Below are 9,305 nucleotides of genomic sequence, written 5' to 3' on the forward strand. Positions count from 1 at the left end.
CTGTGTCCCTGGACAGGTTCCCCTGCCTCTCAGGGTCTAATATACACCTGAGGACACTACCATCCACCACTAGCAACTGAATGAGAAAGGCCTCTAGTGCCAGCACAATGCCTTGTACACAGCAGGTGCTTATTTAGTGGGGCCAGTGTCAGGCATACACCACCCTTATCCTGATGTCAACTTCAGTCCCTTGAGCTCCACTCACAGTCTCACTGTTGCCTTGGTGGCTGCAGACCATAGTCAGAAGGACTTGGAGCGTGGGGTTAGCATAGCCTGTGTTCCTGCCCCATGGGGAGTACAGGGGACTCCTCAGCAGCCTTGGGGGCCCCACAGGGCCTGTTTGCCCAGGGGAAGGGAAGGCACCTTTCGAGCTTGCCCAGGGGTGCAGGTGAGGCAGAGCCTGGCCTGGGGGTGCAGGAGCTGGCCTTAAGGCGATGGACAGCAGGTGGAAGCCACTCACGGCCCACAGGATGGGCTATACATGACATCACTACCCAATTCCTTACGGGGACCCCTAACAATAGGCTCACCTTCAGAATCCTCAACACTGTTATAGGAACTGCCCAGTCACCATGTAAATGCTGTGTGGTTCTGTCCCCAGGAGCTCAAGGCCTTCTCTACTTACAAGTGTTTTGTCCTGCTTGGTGGCCCTGCCTGCTCCCGTGGGTACCTCCAGGATTCTGACACACTGTCCCTGGAGGTGAGAGTGGGAGCTGCTACCGTGAACTTCATCCCAAGGGAGCAGAAAGTAAAAAATATGCAGAGAAGTTGGGCGGTGCCTGTGGCTTAGTGAGGAGGGCACTGGCCCCATATACCAAGGGTTCAAACCTGGCCCCGGCTAAAATTGCAACAAAAAAGTAGCCAGGTGTTGTGGTGGGTGCCTGTAATCTCAGCTACTCGGGAAGCTGAGGCAAGAGAATAACCTAAGTCCAAGAGCTGGAGGTTGCTGTGAGCTGTGATGCCACAGCACTCTACCGAGGATGACAAAGTGAGACTCTCAGAGTAAGACTGTCTCTAAAATAAATAAATAAATAAATAAATAAATAAATTTTAAAAAATGCAGAAAAGCTGATTCCCCAGAGCCTGGAACAAAGGTGCTCATTTGAACAAATCTAGGTTTTTCTCCTTGATGGGCCAGGCTGCAGCCATCACCTCTTCAGTGCTGCCTCCGGGCCCACGTTAAGCAAACAAAATAATTCTGTAGCTTTCAGGATGGAATAGGGTACCCCAGAATGCCCCACTATCACAGCTGAGGACATGCACAAGGGACTGACCTTCAGCTGCCAGGTGGGCCAGGTTCCCCATAGGGGCTGATCCTCAGCACCTGGACAGCCATGCTGACCCGGGAAGAGTCACCACAGGCTGTCGCAGCAGAGATGAGCTAGTCTGGGATATCTGGCAGAAGGACAGTCCAGGGACCTGTGTCTCTGCATCTCAGGAGGTGCTCAGGGGAGCCATGAGGATCCTGGCCCACCCCTGGGAGGTGGCAGGGCTCCCCTGGTGATCCTGGTCAGTCCTCAGCCCATTTCAGAGTTGCCAGGTGGGACCTTCACTCCCAATGGCCACTCCTGCTTACTTGCCCCAAGGGTCTGACTTGGGGAGCAGCTTTCTGTGGACAAACTGCCTCAAAGCAGAAGGATCCCTGTCTAGCCATGAGCCATTTCCTTCATTCTGAAACATTAGTCATGAATTCCCATGGTACCATGTAAACAAACGTCAGATGGAAAGGAACGGCCTTAGAATGAGTAGGCCACGTTTTCCCCGGGCCAGAGCTTTATAGTTTACATTTGCTCCCTGAGAACCTACCACGGTGGCATGCTGCATGGCGTGTCCCCACTGGACAGAAGAAGCTGAGGGCTTCTTGGGACCCTCCTCCTGACAGTCCCTGGCTTAGGGCACCCTTTGTTCTCTCAGAAAGGCATAGGACTCTTGGGAGCTCCCTGCACAGAGATTGGCTACCCCTCCCACCACCCACAGACAGCACAATGCTGGCTGCAGAGCAAGGGCACTGCTGGTTAAAGTCTGCGTGGGGGCACTGCTGGCTATCTCAAGTCTGAGGCCATGAGCTCAGAGTCACAGCAGTTTGCCAGGGGTGATACTCTGACCTGTCCTCCCTCACCTGACTGGCTGAGACAGGCACACTGTGGCTAACTTTTCTAAATGTTGCTAAGCCACATCTCCCTCTTGGGGTGTGTAGGACAGCCCATGAGCAGGTAGCCTTCTGCGTGGCAGGCTGTAGAAAAGGAGGGAGCAAAAAATGTCATATGACACACTGTTCCAAGGTCACCCTCTCCTCTCAACTCCCTCCACCCCCCATGGAGGGGTCTCAGAAACAAACACTTGGATCCACTTGAGGTAACAACACACAAAGCCCTTTCCATTGTGGAGGGGAAGGATGCTTTCAGCATGTTAGAAAACAACTGCTTTCTGCCATTTCCCTATTGGGAGTTCTTTCCAACTAGCACATCAGCAAAGCTTCTGGAGCATGACTACCCATCTGCAGGGCTGCCAGCCTGACCAGGGCACCCCATGTTTCAGCCCAGCCAGCTCCACTGAAATCCTGCATAATTGCGAGACTCCGCCACCTTGTGGCTGTGAGAAAAACTCCTCACCCCTGGCGGAGCTCAGCCCTGGGAAGCATGTACGTGTGGGACCTTCAGACAATGAGGGCAGAGGGAGGACACCTAGCCTGCCAGCCTCCCCCCTGCCCCACAAGCCCACAGGTCATGGCTCCTTTATCCTTTATAGGACCATTACTCACCGGCAGGGCTCTGATGACCGACCACCCCCCCATGGAGGAGTCTTGCCTTGAATTCCAAGGAAGGATTGGTAGCTGAAGCATAATTATAAACTAGAATATGATGTTAGTATTTTCAAAGACATCACTAGCATTTTTTTTTTTTTTTTTTTGAGACAGAGCCTCAAGCTGTCCCCCTGGGTAGAGTGCCGTGGCATCACAGCTCACAGCAACCTCCAACTCCTGGGCTCAAGCGAGTCTCCTGCCTCCGCCTCCCAAGTAGCTGGGACCACAGGCGCCCGCCACAACGCCCGGCCATTTTTTGGTTGCAGCCATCATTGTTGTTTTGGCGGGTCCGGGCTGGGGATTCGAACCCGCCACCCTAGGTGTACGTGGCTGGCGCCTTAGCCGGTTGAGCTATAGGCGCCGAGCCATCACTAGCATTTTTAATCTGGAAAAGAGCACAGCTATTGAAAGCACCAGTGTGCAGGGGTGAGTTGGGAGGTCAGGTAGACTCCACCTGCAGTAGGATAAACATGCTGATGTTCAAAAATAGTGAGTTACTGATAAAACATTTTGACTTCTCATGGCTCTGCCCAGTCTCCTGACAGAAGATATGAAGAAAGGTACCCGTGGAAGATGGCAACCAACAGTGACACAGTGACAAAGCCCCCATGTTGCCCTGCCCTTTCAGAGGTCACACCTTCCCAATACTCCTCAGGAGCAGATCTAGTGATGTGCCAACATGTTGGCACTTCCACCAAGGAGATCCCTCTACCTCTGCCAGGCCATGGGATGAACAAGGAGAAGCTCAGCGAAGCCATGGACACTATGACATCAGGGTGGCAGCAACCGGGAATTAATACAAATGGGAACTGAGAGCTATTCTAAAAGGCACCTTCTATTTGCCGCCTGCACCATTACTCTGTGTTACCGCAGGACTGCAATGAATAAGGGAAGGCAGGAAAAAAAACCTCCAAGGGCTTCCTTTAAAACTCCACTTTACTTAAGGGCTTATTTTAGGGCTCACTCTCTCTGAAAAGCTGGTTTGAACAGGACATCTCAAGGGCGTCATTTCCAAAGGTGGGGGCTGGAGTTTGTAATATTCTCCACTTAATGTGTGCTTGCCTTGTCATGCCAGTTCCTTAATCCCCTGCAGGATCAGCTCAGCGTGCAAATGAGCCAATTCCCCAACTGGGGGCTCTGCTGCCCACGGTGGACTTTGGTCTGAACTCCTGCACACATTTCTGGGGCTTAGGCATGGAGTTGGTGCCAGATGGGCTACGGGAAGGTTGGGAGTGCAGGGAACCCTTTGAGGGAGAAAACAGGCAGCCCACCACCCCACATTGCTCGCTTTCCAGGTCACCTGGCCTTCATATTCCCTTGAGGAAAGCACTTGGCTATTACAAGGAACTCAGGAACATCTTTATGTTGGCCTGCTAAAAACCAAATGCAATAGGATAAAGCCACTTCAGAAATAGCAACTGAAACCAGCACGCGCAAGAATTATGGAGTCTCATTTGTGACCCTGACAGATGACATGCTGTGTCGGCGCCTCCTCAAACAGGACGTTGGCTGTGAAAAGCACTGATGGAACCGGCCAGCCCGGATAGTTGGCTTTGGAGACTCCATGCCACCTGCAAATAGCTCACTGGTCAATGCCGTGGGGGCCTCATTTAGGAGGAAGTACGAAAACAGGCATTGCTTGGCCTTTGATGTGAAAGAACAAACTCTGGAGGCTACCAGGAATTTGTGATGAGGCAATTCATTATGGAGGGATGTGTTTTGAAAAGCAGCTGCCAAGCCAGCACCGCACTTACAGTCACATTTTAATCAAAGTAAGCTCCGGCGTGCAGGCACAACAGGCTCATCCTGCCCCAGCCCCAGCACAAGGCCACCAAAACCACCCAGCCACAGGGACACCAAGGGGACTTCCTTGCTTAATCTTACCCCTCCTATGAGACTCAGGATTCTAATGTCTATGGCAATGTTTTTCAACCTTTTTAATCTCATAGCACACTTAAAGCTATAAACTTCTGTAGCACATTTAAATGGTGTTGATAAAAAAAAGAGTAAAGAAAAAAAGAATAGAATATACTTACGTGTTTTGAACTTCAAAAATAATTTAATAAATGGTCTCCAAAAGTTTTCATGGCACACCTAAGATCCTCTCACGGGACACCAGTGTGCTGTAGCACACTTGTGGAAAATCATTCATCTACGGAATAAGGCTAAGAATCCTGGTAGAAAGAATTATAAAGTCTATTTCACAAAAGACAAAAATCAATTCTGGATGAAAATCTTTATAAGATTTTAGTCAGGCTTCAGGTATTTTTGATATGATATTCTAACTAAAATTATAGTACAGTATAATAGCAGGTACATGTTTGGCCTATGAGCAGGCAATGAATCAATGAATTAAAAAAAAAGAATGAAAAAGGGAAGTGATCCGGCTATGTTGCCAGGCTGGAGGGCAGTTGCAGGATCACAGCTTACTTGAACTTCTAGGCTCAGGTGATCCTCCCGCGTCAGTCTCCCAGGAACTAGGAGTCCAGATGTGTGCCACCACCCCCAGCAGATTTTAATTTCTTAATCTAGTTATTAAATGCTGATAGCAATGGGCTTTCAGTCAGATTTGGTGAGAAATGTACTCAGCAAGCGCATTTCCCTGTGGCTCAGACACTCTCTCCTCCCCACAAACACCACCAGCACCTACAACAGCTTCACCTAAAAGGGAACTGTGAAGAGGAATAGATTTATATCGCAACTCAGTAAACAAAGAACACAGGCGTGAGGAATCAAAACAGTCCCTTTAAATTCTGATCTTTAAAAAGATTTAATTTTTCCAAATTAGAGACTTTCTTTGCCAGATGCCAGGGAAAGATAAGAACAACTGATCATGCCTCAAAATCAGAGATTTTTTTTTTTTTTTTTGTGCTTCACAAAATCCACAAAATGAGAAAGTCCAAGGTAAGCTGAGAATTATTAGGGCTTGGGTAAGAGCTGAAATACACATCAGAACAGCCCGTCTGCTTGGCAGACTGCTATTACCACATACCTGCAATAAGAAATGAGTTTTTCACAAAAAAAGAGGATTGTATATAAAGCAATCTTCCCAAACATACCAGTGGCTTCAGTGCACTTTCTTTACACACCACAGAATGAAAACGAAGTCTTCAACCTATGTTGAGTTTAGTCATTAAATACATTTGTAAAAGAACATATTTGGGTTTTCAGCTCTGCTACCGTCACATGTACATTCGAAACAAGTGATTTGGTCATTCCCTGCATACAAAGGTAGCCATCTGCACAGGTTTGGGGGCAGGGAGAGTGGTGGGAACACGTTTCCCATCACCTGTTGTCCCTTGTTTTCCGTATGTGGCCCACTGCTGGCTGTGGAGAGTATACTCTCTCTCCTCTCTTGCCCAAATGAAACAGAGTGGCAAGAGTCACCAAACCCTTCCTTTGGCAAGGCACAGCTGCCATGAAGCTCCATGGGCCTCTGAGGAGTGGCAAGACCAGGCTTTCTCCAGGAAAGCAGATTTGCTCTGGGATGGGAGTGGAGACCTCAGGGCCCTGTGGACTCAGAGGTACGGCAGCTCAGCATGGCCACAACAGGTAATGCTCTAGCAAATCTCCCCAAACTACCACCTCAGTGACTGACTCACACCATTTGCTCATTATTCTCAGTATTAGAAATTAGGAAAGGCAGGGATAAGAGATCTGTGTGTAACCTTGGATATGAACTATTCGTTGTCATCACTTTCACACCCAGCTTCGTATTCAGGAACCATAACTGAACAAAAACCACGTGTTTAATTACAGAAGACCAGTTTCTGTTTTAGCATTTATTGGGTGCCCACCACCAGCCAGGCCCCGAGCTGAGTGCTCAAGCACACTCACATGGTACCTCACAACAACCCTGTGAGGTAGGGATGGTTCTTATTCAATAGTCCAGAGAACAAGGCTCCAAGGTGACCCGACCTGTCTGCCTGCCCGCTCGTAGCTCCTCAGGTGGCAGAACAGGGACTGGATTCAGTTTAAGAGACAGGGTGGTGTTGCTATACTGCTCAGGCTGGTCTTGAAAGCCTCCAGGGAAGAGGGATCCTCCATAGCCTATACCTCAGCTGGGACTATAGGCACATGGCACCATGCCTCGCTGAATTTTCTTTTTCACTCCAGCTTCAATCCAACTCTTGGTTTCATTGTTAGAGACTATAAAAAGGTTTGGTCCCAATCCAGAGAGCCCATTAAGTAAGTTTCCAGGTTTTGTTTCCTATTTCCCATTCCCATCTTTTTGAAGGTTGAAAAAAATATAATAATTAAAAAATTAACATTGGTGTATAGAGTTCGGCAAATCAGTACAGTTGTTTGGTTCAGAGTCCCTTTCTTTTCAGCTGCTGGCATGGCAGTAAGAGTTCTAGTGACACCCTCGACAGCTTCTCTCTCCTGACTCCTGTCACTCCCTGTGCCTGAGGCCTGCTGGCCACACTCCTACTAGTTGAAGCACAAAGAAGTGCTTGGGGCAATGAAATAGGCAAAGGAAAAATGGCGGGCAGGTAACCCTCACATGATGGTTAGCAAGCATACATAGATTCTTCTGGTTTTTCTCAACTAAGAAGTCTCAGACCTCCCTTCTCTGGACCCATAGGCTAGACCTGACCCAGGCAAAGGGCTTCCTCGGGTCTCTGGGGAGGAAAGCACCTGCCCATCCCTGCCAGGGCCATGATGGGAAGGGTAGGGCCAGACTGGCATAGGGTGCCAGAGGCCATACTCCCCTCAAAGTGTAAGCAACCAAGGCAGAAAGAAGAAAGTGAATTCCCAAAATCTTCTAGAAAGATGCTGATCTCAACAACAAAAGAAACCCGGCAAAGTAGATCTGAGGCCCCAAACAACCACAAGTGTAAAAGTCAAGGCACCAAAACTAGTAACATCTGTAACACATAACTTGAAGTACAGCCCTCTTCTTTGGTTGTCATAAACCCTAGCTCAGGGTTCTAAATATATCATGTACGTTTTCAACAATTTTTCTCCCATTAACATTCACTCTGGCCAAACACACCTCAAGAGGAGTCCATGACTGCCCTCTAGAGACAGAGAGGACCCTCTAGGGGTCCTATGCCATAAGCCTCTGGAATACTCAAGGCTGCATTCTGCCACAGCCCCTCACTTTGACTGGCATATGCCACTGCATTGGACTACATTCCTGGGGTCTCACCTGCAGGGGAGCTGGGACAGACACATGTCTGATGAACACATACCCTGAGCCTATGAGACAGTTCCTCCAGCGATGTCTGTGCAGGTCAGAATGGGCCCAAGCGCTCTTGTACTGGAGTCTCCATAGAGCCACTAGACCTGCCCAGAAGTATCAGGAGCATGTTGCCATAGCCACACAGTGAAGCTGACAACTCCCTGTGGAAGGCTACTCAACTGCCAAAGCCTGAAAGCAGGAGTCTCATCCTTCCTGTTCAAAACATGAGAACCTGAAAAGGCAGGTCACAGACAGTATTTTTGCCTTTTTACTTCTATCCTTAGCTTTCACCACTCCAGAGACTCTAAATGATCTTTCACACCATTAACTCCACTTAGATGCCCTCAAAACTTCCACTGCTATACATCTTGGTTTGGAATGCAGAGTCTGAGGTATCTGAGGTTGTTTTAATTCTCTAAAAATGAAAAGGGAAGCTAGATAAATACTGAAACTTGCAGCTACAATCTCTCACCACTTTGCCGAACAAATTTTCTAAGATTAAAATAGAAAAGGCACATGTCCCCTGTCCAGGTGTCCAGAGCTGCCTTCTCTCTCATGTTGCTCTCTATGGCTACTATTCCTGATACACGGAAGAAGAGCCCCTGACAGACAATGGAGCTCGGGATGAGAGGACAGTTCAGACACTCCTCACATTTGAACTCTGTGCTTAAAGGGTTAAGAGTAGCCACAAAATTTTCTCTCAAAAAAAAAAAAAAAAAATCACACAGTTATTCCACAGAAAAGTAAAGCAGAAGAACAGATAATTTAATTATACAAATGAAATCACTTTCCTTTGCTTCAGGAGTCCAAGTAAGTTCACTTGCTGTCAGAAAGAAAGGTTTTTAATATCAGAAACAACCTCTCTTAATTCTAATACCCACAAAGAAAACAAGATCAGAAACAAAAGTTCACCATGGAAGAAATCCCAGAATAATCCAATTTGGAAAGAATTTAATTAACAAAATAAAATAGAGGGAGAATGGTCCAGGTGGGGCTCTGGGGAAAAAGAACCCCTGTCTGAGGCCGATGTCTGCCAGCATACTGGCAAGCCCTGAGTGGGCAGCCCTTGGACCTGTCACTGCAGAATCACCAGCCTTGACAACCACTCTGTACCATGCCACAGTTTCCTTACACACGCTGGTCATTATGTACAGATATCAAAAAACCGAACAATTGCAGTTTGTTATGAAGTGGCTTCTAGCTCTCCTATGCTGGCTTGGCACATTCATGCATGCAAAGCAAGGAGGTTTCGAGGGCCTCACCAAACAGTTAAATTTTGGCAAAAAGAGAGAACAAAAATCTAAAATTCATTAGCAG

This window comes from Otolemur garnettii, unplaced genomic scaffold (assembly GCF_000181295.1).
Source record: "Otolemur garnettii isolate 467f Iridium unplaced genomic scaffold, OtoGar3 scaffold00092, whole genome shotgun sequence".
Lineage (NCBI taxonomy): Eukaryota > Metazoa > Chordata > Mammalia > Primates > Galagidae > Otolemur > Otolemur garnettii.